Source organism: Capsicum annuum, chromosome 12 (assembly GCF_002878395.1).
Source record: "Capsicum annuum cultivar UCD-10X-F1 chromosome 12, UCD10Xv1.1, whole genome shotgun sequence".
NCBI lineage: Eukaryota > Viridiplantae > Streptophyta > Magnoliopsida > Solanales > Solanaceae > Capsicum > Capsicum annuum.
Window position 1 is genome coordinate 83813661 of NC_061122.1, and position 22310 is coordinate 83835970.

The window sequence follows — 22310 nt, forward strand, 5'->3', positions numbered from 1 at the left end:
AACCAACAACAATCTCTCTAAGAAAAAAAATAAGTCCACAACAATTTGGCCAACCCACAACAACAAGAAGATTGTTCACACCAATGATGGGGCGCCCCTCTAGTGCATGTAATGGGCTGATTTGGTGTGTATTTAGGTCCTATTTGCACTTCATTTTGTACACACCAAGCCTCGGGCCCAACACATACTCTCTTAAATCCATCTAAGTGATCGCACTTGTATCACCAAGCTATTTGATAATGTATTATTGGACATATATGGGAATCTTATGGGGTTTCAAGGATTCAAAATTGGATTTTCAGCACCTTTATAAAGTAGGGATTAGAAAGGGTTATAATAAAGTTTGGGAATAGAGTAACAAGGACTGTCCCTACATCTAGGGTAACATCTAAGGTACCCAAATTAGCATGTTGGTATTTCATGAATCTTGTATCAAGAAAAGAAAGACGTGCCTTTATCGATTGGCCTTTTCTTTCATGATTAGTCAATGCAATACGAACAATACCAGAATAGATATGGCTATAGCCATTGATTATCCATTGTTGTGGAAAGTCTTTTGGCATCTGAATATTGACAAAGTATTCAGCATGAGTCGTAAGGATATGCTAGTCAAGTGATGTCGTAGAAAAGTATTCCTTAACTCTTTATGGACTTTTTTTGGTGTAAAGAATCAATCCGTATACATAGACTGCATACTTTCTTACCAAAGGAGAAATAAGGATTAGGTAGAGGTAGATATGTGAAAGATATATTTTGTTCAGGCTGTATCACATTTACTTTATAGAGGTAATCATTTTGACATGACAATGTTTTATTAATGGTTTAAAACATGTCTAACATGGGTAGAAATTTATACGGACCGAACGGACTAGATGAATATTTAGAAATAGAAATATTTTTGTGTTTTTATAGACTATAAGGACTCGATATATTTGTGCCAAAGTTCTAAGGAAAAGATTCTACAAAATATTTGTTCTAAGATCTATGAAATATAACTAAGACTTGATTATGTACAAAAATTTGGTTATATAGTTTGAAAGCTAAAGACTATAGCAACTATGACTCAAATGTTCATAGAACTTTGGCTATAATAACTAAAGAAGAAAGACTATGGATACTTTTATGGATACAACTTGGTAAAGATAAATTAAATACCAAAAATATAAAGTTGGCTCATGTTACAAATAGCAGTAGAAGATGTTATACGAATACTTGTTTCCTTCCTTCCTTCCTTCGAGAGTGGGGTTGGCTCTGATACCACATAAACTGGGGATTGTGGGGTACAGATTCTATAAGCAATATTAACAAGGAAATTAATAATATATCTCTAAAATTTCCAACATGATAGGTGGTTTAACAACCATGTAGGCGGCACGACATACGAAATCAAACTCTCGTCAACACCACAGACCACAGTCTCCAACCTTTCCAACATGATAGGTGGTTTTACATCCATATTGGTGGCATACCATACAAAATTAAAGCTTTCATCAACACACAATAACTTTCTTACGACTCCGGATATGCAACCACTAAAGGATGGTTTTCCATGAAAAAATACTTCTCAACCCTCAATGGGATTGCTTGTCTTTGCGAGTCTTTGAACATATGAAATCACTAGTATCCTAGTATAAATACAATTATTCCATATATGGCATTCATGGGCTTTTTTGTAGCTCTTCAATGGCCTTTATCCTATAGTCTATGGAACAAAGGTGTACTATACCATACCTCCGATCTGCGTATTTAGAAAACTAAGTAAATTGAAAAGCTATTATGCAAACTAAGCCAATTTTATTTCATAAACATAGTAAGGACTTAGATATGAATTTCGTGTAGACATAGCTAATTTTATTTCATATTCATGGAAAGTACTTTAGAGTTACATGTTGTAATCACAACAATTATACTTGCCAAAGTGTTTTCTTACCCGACTACTCCAACCTAAAGGATACAAGTACCCATCCTTTAGAAGAGAGAATTGAGAGAGAGCTTAGACAACAAACATCTTTAATGATAGAGAGAAACTTTACAAGAGAGGTTTTTAGGTGGAGAATCTGATGATCCCCAACTAAAGGCCTATGCTTCCTTTTATATAAGAAGGAATCTCTAGAAAATCTTAAAGTACAGATAAACTTCAAATAAAATATTACAACTCTATCGTATCTTTTATGATATAAACCCTATCCATTTAGACTAGATAAGCCTTATCTTGGGCACACACTTTTAAGATATATATACAACCTATTTTATTCAAGTTAGGCCCCACTATTATATGATTGACCTAATAAAAAAACACATATATTGTTGGCATGTAACAACATGTGCATGCAGGTGATTGAGCAGCTTGCCAAGTAGGTGGATCAGTAGCTTGTAAGCTCCTTGGAAGCAGGTGTCTAACAAGTAGCTGGATAAGCAACTTGTAGGAAAACCCATCTTAGAGGATAACCCGATTGAGAAGGTCTCATGGTAAACTCTAGAAGGTAATTTTACTATAAGGTAATTCCATAAAGCTTCTGTTAAATAGTAACTTCTTTTACATATAATCTGGCATCATCTTTTAGGCAGTGTTGGATGGTGTTGGAGATAAACTCACGTATCCTTCTTCCATCAACCAGTCGATGTCATGCTTCTTCCTGAGGCATTCTCAGCCTTCTAATTTTCTTTTTAGTAACCTAGTAAAGTAACTCTTCCTATAGGATGAATCTTCGCATTCCTATAGGGGAGCTTTCAATCATATGCTTTTGATAGTATTAGTGACTTTATCTCTCGTGATCTCATATGATAACTTGTATTTTTCTATTACTCGATGGACTTCATCCCAGTGGGGATGATCGTTGGTGTAGTTCTATTTACCCCATTCCAGGCCATATATCTTTTGGAATGCATTTGTTCTACTGGAAAATAAAGTATTGTGTTTCATAGTATTCATCCTCTAGAGAGAGTATTGAGATAGAAAATTTCCAGAGGAATAAAATTTATAGCTGAGCTTGGACGTCATGGCTTGTGATTCCTACAGAGTGATGCAGCATGAATGCCATGGAATCTTTGAAGCATTGAACCTAATAGTATCGTGGTTTGAACCACAGCATGAACCATTTCAGGGTTGGTTGAATTTTATCAAAATGAATGAAGGCATCACACTTTAACTCTTTGAGAATATAGTATGGGTGGCATAGGTACCAGAATAACCATGGGAGTTTTTATGGGAAGTCATTGGTTGGTGCTATGAACATATAACCGAAAGAATATTCTGGCTGCACTCTGAATGGCTTCAAATAGATCTACCAAATTTGATGAACACTTAAAGTTCGTAGAAAGTTCTTTTTTCTCAGAGGATAGATGGATCAAGGGGATCCATATACTGATTAAACATATCTAGAGAGCGGTCTATTATTCTGGTAGATAAAATTCATGTCGTTTTAAACATGAGAATTTAACTAGCTAGTTTTTGGTTGTCTTCTCTCGTACTAGATATCAGGTAGAGATCATCTACATGGATGTCACCTAATTCTTTGTATATGTCTATGGAGAAAAGGGTTTTCTCTATCTAATCTTCTTCCAACGAGAATATTGATTCAAGGTAATCCTTTTTGTTGAGATAGATTCCTGTATGATCAGCTATTTGTACAAAAAGGTGGATGGAGTCTTTTGACCTTTTGGTTGGAGTTTAGTTTCTTACAAAGTAGCTAGGTTTTCTATAGATAAAGCAGTCATTCTCCTTCTTGTAGTTTTTTGGGCTTCTTCATCTGAAATACCTGGTTTGATAAATTGCCTTAGTCTTATCGTTAAGAGGCCTAGGAAGTTTGAACCTTTTAAACTGTAGCTGACTCTTTGATCTTTCCTCATGGCTTGAGCAGGAGAAGTTAGATTTGGTGACTAAATCATTCCTATTACAGGCTCGATCAAGAGCTGGGCTGTTCTAGATGATCCGCTTCAGTACAAATCACTTTATGCAAATATTGTCTAGGGCTTGGAAGATGGCCTGCCTGATGTAGCCTATCTGTGGGGCGGTTATGAATTTGAGCTTCTCTTCTACAATCATCATTATGTGACCTGCTAGCATCTTTGGTAGTGTCCACACGACAGCCTTCTTCGGGATGGGATCTCTACCCGGCTCAAAGTAGATCTTCACCATCTTTTGGAAGTGGATATTGATAACATCTCTATTGAATGATAGGCACTTCATCTCGGAGAGCTGTTGCCATAGCTTTTCCTGTCTTTGGTTGGTGTCTCTGCAGAAGACTTCTTATAGGATTCTTATAATGAAGGTGATGTTTAGGGATGTGAGATAAGCATTCTAATACTTAATACCAAGAGTGTTCCACTAATATCTAAGGATTCCATAGAATCTAGAGGTGAACTTTGAGAGTATCATGTATTTTTCTTGTTTAGCCAAGTTTTTTATCGACATCCAAATGTAGAAGTCTTGGATTCTTTGAGGCAAAGATGAAATCTTAGGTCATTAAAAGTGAAGGTGTGGAATCCAGTTCCTATAATTTTTTTTCCATTGTGTCTGGTTCCAGCCTACTCTCCAGGATTGGATCATCCATCAACCTGCCCTAGTCATCGAAGACTTTGGAAACCTCTGGTTTCTTGGAGTAGTTCATGTAAATAGATGGATAGTCTTCTTTAGGGGGCTCTAGTAAATATTCAAGAGCATCATTTGTATGTACTGGAGCATCAACAAATGGATCTTTCTCATTTCGTATGTCAAGAAAGCTATACATCCATAGGTTCAATAGCAGATGAGTGTTCAAGACTCTCCTCAGTGTCAAAGCCATAGACTTCATCGATGGCTTTTTAGATATTCCTCCTCTGGGTCATCTTTGGTAGATTGTCATTGCTGAGAAATATATTTCTAGCATCTGCCGCATAAAGATCTAGGACTACCTAATCTGAACTAATCTAGTCATCCGAACTGATCTAGTCATTATTAAAGAATGTGTCTGGAAATAACCTTTTGTCACTAAGAAGATATTTTTTGATGGACTTTAAATCTTCATCTAGTGGCCCTTTACTTGTCTGCATCAGTGAGCTTTGGCTCTTTAAGTCATCATCTAGGACTATTGTATCTTGGCTCGAGAAGATAGGGATTGGAGCAAAACATTTTGAGGCCATCTTATTAGCATCATAAGGAAGCTGTCTAGAGTACTTTATCCTTTTTCCCGATCTTGTGCCTTCTTAGCTTATTTTTAGGCTGTCATGGTATCTTTGTCTTTTCCCATACAAATTTGGAAATATCTAACTCCTATTTATTTCTTAAAGCTTGAGTAAATAACATGGGTATGGATGGATGAGGTAGGTAAGTGGAAAAGGGTTTGCCTGATCCTTGTGGAGGATATGCTCATAGAAATACTGTGGAATTTTGGGTATTTTATAGTTTAGCGCAGCCGTATTTTAGAAGATGGATTTGTTCTTTGAGTGAGACCATTTTTCGTTACGTGTCTATAAAATATATAATTGAGGTTCTGAGTGGACATTTTTTAGACTAGATGGTATGGAGCCTATTTTCTAGTTCTTTGATAAGTATAGCATATTGGATGAATGCTTGGCAGCTTATTGGCTCCATCTGTTTGATAAATGGAATACAATATGGTAATTTTAGAACATGATTTTGGTTATTTCTTTTGATTAGGTAGTTTGGTGGCAAAGTGTATTTAGAACTAGAGCTAGTTTTAGATATCATGAACAATGGAGGTTTAAAATTTGATTTGGGGGTTGTGCTTTTGGATGGAGTAGGCAATGGTGGCCAATCTTAGGGTCTGTAGGAGACTTGTAATACAGGTTCTTCTTCTTCCTCATCCCAAGATTTCTGGAAATGGATTTTCTGAAAGCCCCAATAGTCATCCTATTCTAATTCATCTTCCTCTTCATCATAATCATCTAGCAGTCCTCTTGGCATCCCTTACAGTTGCAATCAATATCCCATAGATAGTTCTCTATAAACAGACCCAATACACACTATACCCTTCATGATTGAATTCTCATATCAAATTATGTCCATTCATGGAACTATTGAGATAGCATGAACTATTCATTGGATCTGGATTCTCTTTTTTTGGGCAAGTTTCAGTAAGAGTGTACATATGGACAGAGAGAGATACTTTATGAGGTTTTTAGAGAATATAGGTTTAGAGGGATCAAGATGTTGAGTATGGACTCTTATCATCTCATTACTTTTGACTTATAAATTTAGAAGAATCATAAGGAATTCTTCTATAGATACATGCGTCGGGATCTGGATTTCTTGGTTGTTCCATTGGTGGCATGTATGTTTAGAGACAAGGAGTGGTGGCTACCTAGAATAGATAAGATTTGCATATGGTTTTGGACTTGCTAAACTATCTGGTAGTGTAGGGTCATTTGTATGGGGTTATAATCTAGTGGAGCTTCAAGGATTTGAACCTGGAGCTTTAATGCCTTTGTTAGATATGGCTTGATGAGGGACATATTAAAGTTAGGAAACATGGTGACAATGACTTTCCTAGAGTACAGAGTAATTTTTGATCTTCGCAAGTTCGCTCAGTTGTACTATCGGAATCTAGTATAAAAAAAGTAAAGACGCTCCTTTATCGATTGTCCTTTCTTCCCTTGATGAGTCATGGTGACTCGAATAGCACTAAAATAGATATGGGTAAGGCCATTTCTTTTACACTATTAGGTATCAGGTGTAATATAAACACTTGCTTCCTTCCCTCCTCCGAGAGTGGGGTTGGCTCTAATACCAAATAGATATGAGACAACGGGGCACGAACTCTATGAACAATATTAACTAGGTTTTTTGATATACCCAACTTAGCATGTTGGTATTCGTTGTACCTGGTATCAAGAAGGGAAATACGCGCCACTATTGGCTGACCTTTTCTTCCGTGATACATCAACGCGGCCCTAAACAACACCCAAATGGATATAGGTAAAGCCTTGGGTTTTCCACTGTCACGAAAAATCTTCAGGCATTTGTAGATTGATAAACTATTCCTCCTGAGTTGCAAGAATAGTATGTTGATCAATCTTGATGCATCAATGTATTTTTCAATCGCTTTTGGCTTTTATTATACCAAAGACCGAATATGTAGCCACGTATTACATGTCTTTTTTGCAAAGGCTGAATAAGGGTTTAGTAGAGGTAGACATATGGTGGATATTTTTTGTTGTGGTAGTAACACGTCTACTTCATATAGGTAGTCATATTTACATGACAAAGTCTTACTGAGGTTAAGAGACATATGTAGTCTAGCAAAAGATTTACATAGGCTAAAAGATAAAGAAGATGGTAAAGACTCTGAGATTAACATATTTTTGTAGTTTTTTGGACAATGAAGACTCGATATATTTGTGCTAAAGATCTAAGAAAAAAACATAACAAAATATTTGTTATAAAATCTAAAAAAAAAGTAACTATGACTCTATTATGTACAATACGTTGGTTATATGGGTTGAAAACTAAAGACTATAGCAACGAAAGGATTATGACTCAAATATTTATAGGACTTTGAAGTAATAACTAAAAAAGAAAGACTATGGACACTTTTAGGTCTAACAACTTGGTAAAGATAAAGTAAAGACTAAGAATGTAAAGTTGACTCACATTAAAAATAGCAGTAGCAGATGTTATACGAACACTTGCGTCCTCCCTCCTCTCTGAGAGTGAGGTTGGCTTTGATATTAAATAGACAGGGGACAGTGGGGCACGGACTCTTCAAACAATATTAACTAGGAAATTAACAATAGAGCTTTGAACTTTCCAACATGAAAGGTGGTTTCATGACCATGTAGGGGGCACGCCATACGAAATCAAATCTCTCATTGACACCACATACCACAATCTCTAACCTTTCAAAAATGATAGGTGATTTCACATCTATATAGGTGGCACTCCATAAAAAATCAAAGTTATCATCAACACATAATATTTTTCTTATGACTGGGGCTACGCATCCACTTACAGATTGTTTGCTATGAACAACGGCTTCTCAACCGTCAATGGGATGGCTTGTCAATGGCATTCTTTGAACACATGAAATCGCTGGTATTCTAGTACAAATACAATTGTTCTATATATGATATACATAGGCTTTTTTCGTCTCTCCCATGGCCTTTATCACCCTCAATAGTCCGTGGAAAAAATATGTACTATGCCATACCTTAGATCTATATGTTCATAAAAGAAAAGAAAGCAAATTGGAGAGATATTGTGTAGACCAAAACAATTTCATTTCATAAACATAGAAAGGAATTAGAGTGTACGTCACATGGACAAAGCTAATTTTGTTCCATATTCATGGAAAGTACTTGAGAGTTCCATATTGCAATCACAACAATTATACTTGTCGAAGTGTTTCCTTACCCCACTACTTCGACTTAAAGGATCGAAGTACCCATCCCTTTGGAAGAGAGAAGCAAAAGAGAGAGTTTAGCCAACAAACATCTTTATTGATAGAGAGAAACTTTACAAGAGATTTTCTTGGGTGGAGACTCTAATTATCCCCAACTAAAAGCCTATACTTCCTTTTATAGGAGAAGGAAGCTCTAGAAAAGTTTAAAGTACAGACAAACTTGAAATAAAATATTAAAACTTTGTCCTATTTTCTAAGAGATTAGTGTATCCATTCAGACTAGATAATCCTTATATTGGGCCCACACTTCTAAGAGATATATACAACCTATTTTATTTAAGTCAAGCCCTACTAGCATGTGACGATCCTAATAAAACAAAATGCACATATGTTGTTGGTATGTGATAGCACGTGTATGCAGGTGACTGAGCACTTTTCTAAGTAGGTGGATTAGTAGTTTGTAAGATCCTTGCAAATAGGTATCTACTAAGTAGTTGGATAAGCAACCTATAGTTAAACCCATCTAAAAGGGTAACCCAATTGAGATGGTTTCGAGAGTTTTATGGTAAATAGGGTAACCCAATTGAGAGGGTTTCATGGTAAACTCTCAAAGGTAATTCCATGGAGATTGTGGTAAATGGTAACTTCTTGAACATGTCATCTGTGCCATCTTTTAGGCAGTATTAGATGGTATCACTGATGAAATCATGTATCCTTCTTCCATCCACCAATCAACGCCGTGTTTGATGTATGGTCGAATGAGTTTGATGGTTGGTGCTATCTCAATCTAATCTTTTGTTAAACAGTGTTTGGAAGTCAATTCCTCTGATCTTGATAGAATGTCCACCATGTCATTTCCCTTGATGTATTTTTCTTAAAGTTTTGTAGGGAGAAAACCATTGAGTCCATCAGAGAATCTGCAGATTTGGGTTGATCTTCGAATTTAGCTAGACCATTTTCAAAAAAACCTACATATCCATTTTAATCTAAAATTCAATGTTGATCAAAAAGAAGTTAAACTTTTTGATTCCATCTTTAAAGTAAGAATCACTTTGAAGGTAGAGTGATGTGTCGTTTTACTTCTTTAAACGTTCCACTTGCATATTAGTGGGCTTTTTACTGGTCATATTTTTCTTGTAGGAGAACTGTACTTTAATAATTGTTGTTGTTATTAATCTACAATATCATCCTTCCATCTGATAGGATGTGGAATGTCCTTATTTCTCTGGATATTCATTTTAGTTTTTGGTTTGCATCATCTTGGTCTTTTCCCCCATGCTGGTGCACTCTTCTTTTAGCATCTTTGTAAGTGGGGAGATATATGTAAAGACATCGGGAATAAAACCTCTGACATAATTAATAACACGAATGAACTACTGGATTTATTTAGATGAAAAGTTAGTGTATAGAAACTTAAGAAGTTCGTGGCATATATATGGTCCTGGAGTGTAAGACCCATAGGAAAATTACACTCCCAAAAAGTTAATTTCATCTCACACAAGGGCCATCTTCTTTGCTGAGAGCATAACTCCATACTCCTTCACCAGGCCATAGAATTGACGAATGAGGTCAAGGTGTTCTTCTAAGGTATTTTTAAAGAGAAGTATATTGTTATTATAGACTAGTCATTTATGAAGGATGGGCTAGAATATTCTGATCATGGATTTTTGGAAAAATAAAGTAGCAGGTTGGAGTCCAAACGGCATAATCGTCCATTAGCAATGATGGTCGAGTATGTAAAAGGTCATTTTGGTTCTATCCTCTGGGTGTATGCCTATCTGCCATAATCCTAATTTGAGATCAAATTTGGAGAAATGGGTTGCCTTTGCTAGGTAAGAAAATAGGGTTAGCTTGTTTGAAATGGGGAATTTATCGTTCGAAATAAAGTATTTTAGGGGTTGGTAGTTTATGATGAGATGTATCTTTCCTCTTGTCTGTTCAGCGCGCTTGTTGACTTAGAATGACACACAGGCCCATTGGAAATTCGATGGCTCAAAGAGCCTAAATTCTAAGAGTTTTGCAGACTTCTTTTCTGCAAGCTGGAGATGTTTGGGTTTTATGCCCGAATGGTTGGCCTTTGTGTGATTAATAATTTCATTCCTTTTGAATGGAAATCTAATAAAGAATTCTTGGTTAAGCCATAAGGAATTTTTATTCTTCTTGAGGAACTCTTTATGAGATTCTGCAAAGGATTCTTCCATTAGTTGGTTTTCTATCTTCTTTACTGGATCACTGTCATCAAGCTGGAATAACCTTGGTATGGTATAATATTTCTTGAATTATCCCATGAAGGTTATACTTTCTATTAGGATGAGGATATGGTTCATAAGCTGCTTGTGGATGTCAAATCCAATAATGAACTCCTTTCTTGGGATATTAGAGCCAAGGAGTTTTATCTAGTAGAGTACTCCTAGGAATAATTCAATTATAATTGGCTACCTCGTGATTACCCTAGTTGTGAGGACTCCTTCTTTTAATGTTGTGCCAAAGATCCTGAAGTAAAGAACCAATTGATTTCCTGAGATGATGTTGAGATTCAGTATTGAGGTCGCTGGTCAGATGTCCATGAAAGCAAAGACCTAAAGGGTTTTTTCCATTTTGATGGATATATCCTTAGTTCGACATGAGGGGCTTGTAATTTAGAAATCATGTTGATTCCCTTCATAAGCATATTGATCTCATTCATCAGTTCTATTATCTGACTAAGCTCACTTTCATTGATGGGGGTTGAGCAATCATCATCTCATCTGAGTATTGAGCCACCCTTTTTTCCGTCCTGGATTTTGGACATGCTTTCGCAAAGTGTCCCTTGTCATGGAAGATGAAGCACTTGTCTTTTCCTGAATTTCTCTTTGTGGAGGATCCAATGGTTTTGCTGCTTATGGGTTCTTAATCTGGTGGTTTACTCTTTATGGCTCGTCGGTACTTCATGTACCTCTTGTGCCTTTCTTGGTGTTTTGAGAGATAGGGAGACCCATTCAGCTTGGATCCTGGATCGTCTTGATTGATGGTAATCAGGCCAGTGGTATTGTCATTCTCTCTGAGAAGGGCGTCATCAAGATTTATGGGTGGCGAATCAGAACTTGAGAATATCATCAATGTCATATCAACTGACAGAGTATTCATGTTATTTTGTCATTATCCTTCTTCCTCTGGATCAGTGTCATCAAAAGGGTCGATAGTCCTAAGATATTCCTCAACAAGGTTATTATGGAATTGCTGAGGAGTATGATTCCTGGTTTCTACTGAGTTAGGGTCAGAGACGGCCTAATATGGCATAGTGAGATCATCAGTCCAAAAGATTTCTAGACATGACCAGTCATCACTGAGAAGACATTGTTTGGTGGATTCCCAATCTTCATCTAGTGGTGGCACTTCTCATTTGGGATAACAGGATCTAGGCTAGAGAAAATGTCATCGTGTAATAAAGTAGTAGACAATGACTTTATGTTATCCGCATCATATGGGGCCTTCATCCTTTTAGTTTGACCTGGTACTTTTTAAGCTTGCTTATAGTCTATCATGGCTTCTTTCCTCTTTCATGAGCATTTTGTAACGGTAGATTCTTGCTCATTAGGTGGGTAAGTTGAAAATGGTTGATATGGTTCTTGCGGTGATGTGGGAAATATGATGTGTGTTTGGATATTTCATGGATTAGTAGTGCTATATTTTAACATAGTGATTTGTTCCTCGATTGATATCATTTATCTTTGTTTCTGGTAAATAAAGGATAGTCTTGAGGTTCCTTACGAACATGTTTCAGACTGGATAGTCTATCACCTTTCTTCGAGTATTCTGATAAGTCTAGCACATCGGTTGGATGCTTGATCACCTTTGCATGGCATTTCTGAAGCATGGGTCAGGTTATTTATTTTGGGAGATGGAATCCACCCCCAATATTCATCCCACACTACCTCATCTTCATCATCATCTTAATCATGTAGTTGGTTCTCATCGCATTTCACACAGTTGCAATGTCTAACCCATGGATAGTGCCCCATAAAAAGACATTTGAACCAGGGTACGTTGCTTCTCTCATGATTGAATTGTTGTATCCAATCGTTATATTTCATGGATTCTTAGGGAGATGTGTGATATGTGCCGAGTCTAGATTTTCTTCTGTTGGATATTTATCAATGGGATAAACATGCAGACGGGCAGAGATATTTGATGAGGTTTAGTAACTGAAGTGGGGTTCGAAGATTGGAGATGGTGAGGATAGACTCTCAACATCTCATAACTATTAACCCATGGAATTGGAAGAATTGTGAGTAATTTATCCCTAGATAGGTGCCTCGAGATTTGCACGCCCAAAATGGTGCAACTTATGACATCTATGGCTAAATACAAAGAGGTTCGATCACCTAGAATGGATATAAAGTTTTCATGGTTTTGCACTTTCCAAGATATTTGATAATGTATTTTTGGACATACGTGGGAAGCTTGTGAGGTTTCAAGGATTTGGACTTGGATTTTCAGCGCCTCTGTAAAGTAGGGATCAGAAAGGGACATACTAAAGTTTGGGAATAGAGTGACAAGGATTGTCCCTGCATCTAGAGTAATGTCTAAGGTACCCAAATTTGCATGTTGGTATTTGCTGAATCTCGTATCAATGAGAGAAAGATGTGCCTTTATCGGCTAGCCTTTTCTTGAATGATGAGTCAACGCAATACGAACAACACCAAAATAGATATAGGTATAGCCATGGCTTATCTATTATTGTGGAAATATTTTGGAATCTGCAGAGTAACAAAGTGTTCAGTAGGAGTCATAAAGATATGCTAGTCAAGTGGTGGCAAAGCAAAATATTCATTAACTCCTTCTAGCCTCTTTTGGTGCAAAGAATCAATTTGCATCCATGGATTGCATATTTTCTTGACAAAGAAGGAATAAGGATTAGGTAGAGGTAGATAGGTGGAAAATATAACTTGTTCCGGCTGTAGCGCATCTACTTCATAGAGGTAGTCATTTTGACATGACAAGGTTTTATTAATGGTTGGAAACATTTATAACATGGGTAGAAATTTATACGGACCGGTCAGACTAGATTCATATTCAGAAATAGACATATTTTTGTGGTTTTTTGGATTATAAAGACTCGATATATTTGTGCTAAAGTTCTAAGAAAAAGATTCTACTAAATATTTCTTCAAAGATCTAAGAAATATAACTAAAACTCGATTATGTACAAAACTTTGGTTATATAGGTTCAAAACTAAAGACTACAGTAACGGAAGGATTATGACTCAAATATTTATAGAACTTTAGCTGCAATAACTAAAGAAGAAAGACTATGGACACTTTTATGGTTCGAAACTTGGTAAAGATATAGAAACTTGGTAAAGATAAAGTAAAGACAAAAAATCTAAATTTGCCTCACGTTACAAAAAAATGGTGGCAGATGTTATACGAACACTTGCTTTCTCTCTCTCCTCTAGGAGTAGGGTTGGATTTGATACCAAATAGATAGGGGACAGCAGGACACAGACTCTATGGACAAAAATTCTATTCTGGTTCCTCGGTAGCTACATGCCAGATCATGACTGGATTAAGTCCTTCAATCATGAGGGTCACGACAACATGGGGAGAAAATGTCCTTACTCAGGACACTACGCATAGAGAAGTAATTGCAGTTGTAACAGGTGCCAAAAGGATACCTCACCACCACCAAATAAAACCTCCCAAATCAAAAGTAAGCCTGCAACTAATATATACATGATGTCTCCAGCACAAACCAGTCACTCAGATGACTTCCCACCAAATGAACACTCTGAAAAAGATAAACTAAGCCATGCACCAAAGATACCAGCTAAAGATGTAATCCTACCAATAGGAGAAAAGATGCCCATCAGCGACACAGAAGCAACTCTCAACTGGCAATATGAAAATGCCATATACCATAATAGAATATTGTTCAGCATCAACCAAACCCTTAAGAATGATGCTCAAACACGTGTTAGTTAGAAAACAGAGTCAAAGGAATGACCATAAAAGCAGAACAAGCATCGACTCAGCATGGGAAGAAAAAGATGACATTGGTACCAAATAAAAGTTGACGCAACTATGATAGATGAACTAACTACAGAATCAAAAACTAAAGATACGAATACGAAAGATAAAGGGATGGATAGAAAGGAAGTAATAGATAGACACAGTAGATGAATGAATAGGAAAGAAGATGTATCATAACAGACTGGAGTTATATTCTTTGATTTCAGTTTAGGTATTTTTCATTTTCTAAATGTTGGTTCGAGTGCTATTAATTGAGTCTCAGTGAAAAAAGAAAATACATTCAAAGATGATTGATGGTTTAAAATACTTTTTCCTGCAACATGACTACTAACTTCACATTCTACAAAATATATCAAAACAGACATTATAGTTACAATCCATATTACAAGAACCTAATAATAGTTTTATTATCAACTTTAATTATTAAAGATGAGTTAATTAACATAAAAAATTTATTAATAAAATAATTATCATTAATTGAGAACATACATCAACGAGCACTCCTTCACTATCCTTAGTTTATTCTATAATAACTAAGTCATTCACTTTGCTTGAAATCGATGTTTTAGATACAACCTTTTCACTTGTAGGACAAGATTTCTATTCATAATGTTCACAAACATTAATAATAATAAAATTGAATATCAATTTTTAATATATATATAATGAACAAATAAATATGTTAGAAAGATGAAACATTACTAATAGTATGATTGTTAATGATATAATGCATATTCAATTATACTTTAATAAATAAAAAAAAGAACTTTTTTGAAGAAATTATTTAATTGCTTTTTGAAAGAACGGTTCTCATGCAGAATCAAATTGATTCAGCCACATATGTCTTCATATCCTTAAATTGATCATCAACCTACAGGTATAAGAAATAATATTTATATGAATTTTATATTAAAAAGACAACATTTACTAAAATTTTACAATGTTGTAAGGCATATAAATTGTTATTTTCAATATTTTCGGGTACAAAAATCTGTATTTAGGCACAACAACTTCAACACAAGTTTAAGTTTAAAACCACGAACACCTATGAAGTTACTTAAAACTTTCAACACAAGATTAAGAATAATCTATCCAAGAAGTGTGTTAAATTTCAGAATAAGATGAACTCACTCAACAGCTAATGATCACAATGAGTTTTTAAAGATATAAAGACTATTTTTGCTATCAAAAATCATATTAATACCTGAGGAATATGTCAGGTATTTATGGCCTTAATGTGTCTTTTTACAAAGGATGCATTGGTTCAACTAAAAGACACTTATTCAGTACAGTCGTGTCACCTGCGCCTAATCTGTTTGGGTCTGTACCTGATCTGTGGTCGCAGGTGACACTGTCTGAATTCCAGTAAGTACCTACGCTGCACCTGCACCCGCGGGTTATCAAAGTACACATGCAGATTGCTCAACAGCACAAAACAGTATGTCTTTTACCTCGAAGAGTCACATCCCTTTGAGATGCGTTGTGTATGCATTTGCATAGCATCCGAAATGCGCACGCACATGGAGGAAAAAATAGTGGAGGCAAATAGAGTCACTAAATGAAAAGTGTACTCTTTTAATGAAAAGTTCACAATTCTCCTACATTGGTGGGAAAAGGGAACTTGTAAGTGTTTATAATAAGGAACACTTACTCCACTTGGATAGTGAGGCATCAATGTTTTCAGGTACAAGAATCTGTATTTAGGCACAGCAACTTCAACACAAGTTCAAGTGTAAAACCAAGAACACCTATGAAGTTACTTAACACCTTCAATACAAGATTAAGAATAATATATCCAAGAAATGTGTTAAATTTCAGAAATAAGATGAAACAGAAATTTAAAGCCAAGTCCCCCGACTTCACGGAGTGTCCTTAAGGAATAATTCCCCTTACTGTACCCAAGGTTATGAAATTTTTCTCCCAGGATAAAATGGATTTCAATCCAACAATAGCGGTACCTCAAATTGTTGGATTCGTCAAACTCACTCGATAGCTAATGATCACAACGAGTTTTTGAAGATATGAAGAGTGTTTTTGTTGTCAAAAATCATATTAATACCTAAGGAATATGTGATACAAGTTAAATGGCCACCTTAATTTTTGAAGACATGATTGGAGGTCATCATTTAAAGGCTCAAGACTTGGTCACCACGAGGGCACAAGAATATGCAAGGAAGACCCGTTTTGAGCACAAGTAAGGTCGTGTGTGGAAGATTGCTTGGAGCATCGAAGACTTGAGGACTCACGATTTTGGATAACACTTAATGGGTTATGATTTGGTCATCTTTATTAAGGGAATTTTGGTCGCTTCATTGGGTCCAAATGCACACCATGGCCACCCCTCCCTTTAAGGGCATTGTTGTCATTTCGCCTTGTATTGTAATAAAATATAAATAGAATATTTTAGGTCTTTTTCTCATTATTTGTTTATTGATGTAAGACTTGAAAACATGGAACACCTTTAGCTGTAGGGCTTGAAATAGCCACCACACTGAAACGAGAGCAACAAGTGTGGATATCACTTGTGTTGCAATATTGGCTTGATACGTTGGTATTTAGAGGAGGTAAAGTTCCTATTGTGTCAACGTAGGAGTTAGGTTAACCGTTGTGTGTAGTGTTAAGTGTCCAAGATTATCATATTCTTGGATTCTTAAGATTATACCAACCAAGGTCTAACTATCTATCCATTTTATTTATGTTGTAATCGTTAGTTTATGTTCTTGTAATTCAAATTCGTGACTTGTTGTTCTTGTTCCATTATTGTTGTTATCCATCTTATTGTTGTTAACATAGTTTGTTGTTAGCTGTTTTTAGGTGTTAAACACATCAATACATCATGTTCTTATTGTTGTTTGTTGAATTCGAGTGTGGTCTTCAAAAGGGTCCTCGGATCTTTGATCTTGTGGATTGATTTTGAAGTGTGTTTCGTGTTGTCATTGTAATTCTTGTATCAATATTTCAGGTATTTATAACCTTAATGTGTCCTTTTGGAAAAGATGCATTGGTTCAACAAAAAGGCACCTATTCAGTACAGTCGCGTCACTGGCGCCTAGTCTGTGCTGGGTCTGCGCCTGATTTGCAGCTACAGGTGACACTATTCGAATATCAGTAAGTACCTACATCCGCAGGTTATCGAAGTATGCACGCAAATCACCCAACAATGCAAAACAATGTGTCTTTTACCTCGAAGGGTCGCATTCCTTCGAGATGCGTTGCGTATGCGTATGCGTTTGCATGGCATCCGAAATGTGCCCACACATGGAGAAAAATATTTCTATCAGACTCTTTGGATTAAAATTTCACTTGTTCATCAAGTTTTAAATAAATGTTGTCTAAAAAATAGATCTCATTGATCGATTATTTGCCAAATCCGAATCCTAGCGAGCGAGCAATGACGGCAACAGCACAAGACACGACCTTGTTCTTGCCTCACTATCCAAGTGGAGTAAGTGTTCCTTATTATAAACACTCAAAAGTTCCCTTCTCCCACCAAGTGTTCCTTATTATAAACACTCAAAAGTTCCCTTCTCCCACCAATGTGGGAGAATTAGTGAACTTTCCATTGAAAGAGTACACTTTCTATTTTACTGACTCTATTTCTCTCCACTATTTTTTCCTCCATTTTCCATTCATACATATACCTTGAACCCAACATAAACGGGATTAGAATGACAAAGGGAGGAAGTAACGCAAAGTAGCGCTTCTAGGGAAGTGATTTTCAATAATAAAATTCAAATCGAAATTAAGAATTTTAATGCAACATCAAAAGCATAAATAATATAACATCAATGACAAACGAAAACACAAATAATAAAACATCTTCTGACAATCTAATAAATAACAATAAAAAACAACTGAAAAAAAAGATATATTTAAAATCATAAAGTAAGTAACGAATAAAGTAGGATTAAGAAGTAAATAAGTTATTCTGATGATAGAACGTTAGAAAAATTAAGAAACACCAAATTACAGTTACAGACTTCAGATTAAATATACTAATAAAGAACTAATCAAAAAGATTGTCCAGTTAAAGAATAAATTTTTTTTGTAAAACAATCATGTCAGCACGTATTTGTATATTAAAATAAATAAATAAATAAATACTACTATACTATAAAGAGACATCACAATATAACAAAATTGAAAAAGTTTTAAAAAACTATTTCAAATGTACAGTAGGATATACAATCTTCAAAATATAACAAAAATTAAATTAAGTTAATTTTCACATACCTAAAAAATTAAACCAATTGTGAAAATATACTATTTAAACGAAATTATTTCATAAAATAATTGTGTTTCTGAAGAAAGCTCATATCATTTTCTACTAATAGTCACCTCTTTAGTCATTTATCGTTCAATAACAACTCGCTTAAGTGAGAGCTTGATGCTGCAAACTTCATAACCATCGAAAATGTTCCTAACTTATAAGTTTTAACTATATTCCTTCTAAAAACACACCATATCCAAATCAAATAGATAGTAACAATTAATTAGAGAAAAAGTACATACACACTAACTACTCAAAAAATTAGATAAAACATGTTGTAGAAATTAAAACAGATAATCAAAATGTTAAATATTTATCTTTTATAAATTTGCTAACATATCTTTTCGTGAAAGATTAAAGCATCAACCACCATCTATAAATATAAAAAAAAATCGATTTGCTATGTTAAAGCTTATACCCTATCACAATATATACATATATATACATACATATATATATATACATATATATATATATATATGTATATATATATATACATATATATATATATATATATATATATATATATATATATATATATATATGTATATATAAAAGAGAGGATCTCAATTTTTGACAGTCCTCACAAGAGCATTTTAGGTATGTCACTTCTTTTGCTAAGTGAATTAAGAGAATACACATGACAATTGATAATGTTTTTTGTTAAATATTTTCATTTTTGCCTTATTTCTTTTAGTTAAGACCATTTCACACTTCTGTATTTGTGATTGATCTCTTCTTACCACTTCATAGATTATCTTTTAATTAAAACTCCCTTCACCTTAAATTGATAATCGCTTTTGCTCAAGAAAATTATTCAAAAGTAACTTTTCATATAAAATTATAGTTAGTAATAATTTTCAATTATATCTTTATAGTCAATATTGTTCGATTCTTAAAAGAATACAATAAATAGGATAACTTGATCAATAATAAATTATACATCGCCTTTTTATTTTTCTTAACGGACATGAAAAAAAGATAAATCAATAATTAAAATAGGATGAATAGAATACTTTTTTAATGGGAGTGTAAAACATAAACACGACAAGTAAATAGACCGAATGAAACAGTCTATTAATATAATTTAATTATTATTTAATATCCTTATAGATCACTATTAAGTTAGTTGAGAAAATTGAAAGAAAGGTGTCATTTAAGTCTTGAATGAAGGATTGGTTACATTGACCAACTTAAAGGGTCAAACTTAATTCGAAAACTTGATTATGTTAATTGTGGACTTGATTAATATTTTTAAAACTTTCTAATATTTTCAAAAATACATATCAACTCACACCTCTCTCCCCTCCAAATGAACCGTCTCTCTCCTCTCTCACTCGACAGTTTCTCCCAATTAACAGTTCTGTAAATTTCTCCCTTCAATCCAAGGCGACTTCAACCTCCGGCGACAATAGTTGGGCTTCGAGTTCCTTTTCTACTTTCAACCGTCAATCGACGTGACAGCCTTGCTCTCCGGCCACAACAGCTTTGAGTTCTTCATCGTCCCTTTTCTTCTTTCACAGGTAAAAAATTATGGCCTTTTAGTTTTAAAGAAAAATAGGAACTTGAGCCAACTTCTCTTCTAGTATTGGCTAATAATTTCAATATTTGTTTCTTTAATTTGAAATACGATCTGAATAAAACCCTAATTTCTGGTATTTTTTCTCCTATTTTTTAGAGTAAAATATAATTTTTTGTTGTTTGTTGCATTTTTTGATGTTTGTGTTTTTACAGATAAAACAATGATGTTATAGAGGACATCCTCAATTATTCCATCCAGATATGCTATAAATCTGTCTGCTAGCCGCATCACCACGAGTGTCGCTTTAGGCTCTCCTAAGCCCAATTTTTTAAATAATGATAGGGACATTAAATTTATGCTTGCCCCTAAGTCACTCAATGCATGGACTCCCCCCCCTCCCTCCCAATTAGAATAGGGATTGTAAACCTCCCTTGATCTTTCAATTTCTTGGAGATTTTTTGTGTCATTACCGCACTACACTCTTCAGTGAATGTTATAGCTCCCACATCTTGCAGTTTTACCTTCTTTGCCACCATATCCCTCAAGTACTTTGCATACTTAGGCATACTCTTCAAAAAAATCTAGCAAAGGTAAGTTAATATGAAGCTCTTTGAATGTATCAATGAACGTTTTGAACAGGGCATCCTCCTTCGCTTTTATTTTCTTTTGAGAGAAGGGTAGTGGCAGCAGCGTCTTCTTCTTCTCTGGTTCAACAACTTTTTCATTCAAGTACTCAGATTTTCTTGAATTTTCACCAACTTCTTTGGGAACCTATTTGGTCACCACCTCAGCATCTACCTCCTTTATTTCCTTGGGAAGTTCTCCTTGAAGCTCTTTACCACTCCTCAAGGTAATTTCATGACTTGTTTTGGAGTTTCTATATCAGCGGGCAAACCATCTTGTGGTCTGGTATTTAAGGCTTGTTGTATTTGCCCAACCTGCAACTCTAAATTTCTCTAGGCCACTTTCTGATTCTGTAATTTTGCTCTTTGACTGTTCAGATCTACAATCAATTATGTTTGACTCTCTAAGAGTTGTTTCATCATCTCTTCCATGTTGCTCGTTGACTGATTCGATTAGGCCTGTGGCTATGGGGCGTTTCATGGCTGATTGGGTGGCTGAGTTTGCCACTTTATGTTGTAGGCATTACTATAATTTTTCCTTTGAGCATTGCCTACATACATCACAAATTCTGAATTTAAAGTACACATGGCCGTTGAATGGCCATTATTCTGCATACCTCACACCAACCTGCATTTTGTTGGATGGCATTAACTGTGGCTATAGGTTATGCTGCTCCCAACTTCATGGTGCTGAATGTTGTGTTGATCAAATTTTATAAGGTAAAAACCTATGTTGATAAGGCTGTGAAGTAGTCCACCTCCAATACACCCACAATTCTTTTCGTGGCACTTCTAAAATCTGAATACCACTCTAGATTTTCTTGTGCTATGCGGTTCAGCAATGTGTACAATTCATCATAAGTTAGCTCTAACGCTTGACCACCTGAGGTTGAATCTAGAAAAATCTTCATATTATGATCAAGAGCTTCTACAAAAGTATGAGTAAGTACCTCATTCAACTGTTGGTGGTGTGGACAATCCCGAAGAAGGGCCTTGAAATGTTCCCAAACATAATAGAGATTTTCATCAGGCTTCTGTTTGAAGCTCGCTATCTCACTGCAAAGTCTCGCATTCTTGTCTGATGGAAAGAATCTGATGAGGAACCTTCTGGCTAAGTCGTCCTATGTTGTGATTGAACTGGCTGACTTTACATTCAACCATCTTTTAGCTTCCCCAATAAGTTAATAGGGGAAAAGTGTCAGCCTCACATAATCTGGAGTCACCCAGTTGGAGTGAATGTATCTGTAAGCTCAATGAAGGTCTGCAAGTGGACTTGTAGATCCTCGTAAGAAAGCCCTGCAAACTGTCCAATGTTAATCAGAAGCAGTACCATATTGTATTTCAACTTGAAATTCCCCTCAGCTGGCAATCTTTGAATTGGGGAAGTCAAGTTCGTTGGAAGTGGGACTATCACTTCTCTAACCTTTCTACCAATTGCTTGTTGTTCAGCCATAGGAACAGTGTTATCTTGGTCTTCTTGGAATTGAGGAATTCTGGGGAGAAGGATTGCTTCTCTCCTACGTTGATGGTAAAATTGCTCAGGT

General features: G+C 35.3%; 1 long non-coding RNA gene and 1 other non-coding gene across 3 annotated transcripts in view; both read left to right on the plus strand.

Moving 5' to 3' along the window:
- Positions 1–22310, plus strand: part of LOC107851839 — a 32883-nt gene that overhangs the window by 7610 nt on the left and 2963 nt on the right. Inside the window, exons 2-3 of one of the 2 annotated variants that reach the window (XR_007048700.1) lie at positions 2335–2483; positions 17314–17459. This is a non-coding gene — a long non-coding RNA (uncharacterized LOC107851839). Of the gene's footprint in view, positions 1–2334; positions 2484–17313; positions 18371–22310 lie in introns of those variants that run through there. The other variant, XR_007048699.1, reaches the window with a different exon arrangement.
- On the plus strand, positions 21724–21833 carry LOC124889932. Its single transcript, XR_007048844.1, has one exon. It is a non-coding gene; the product is annotated as a small nucleolar RNA R71 (small nucleolar RNA).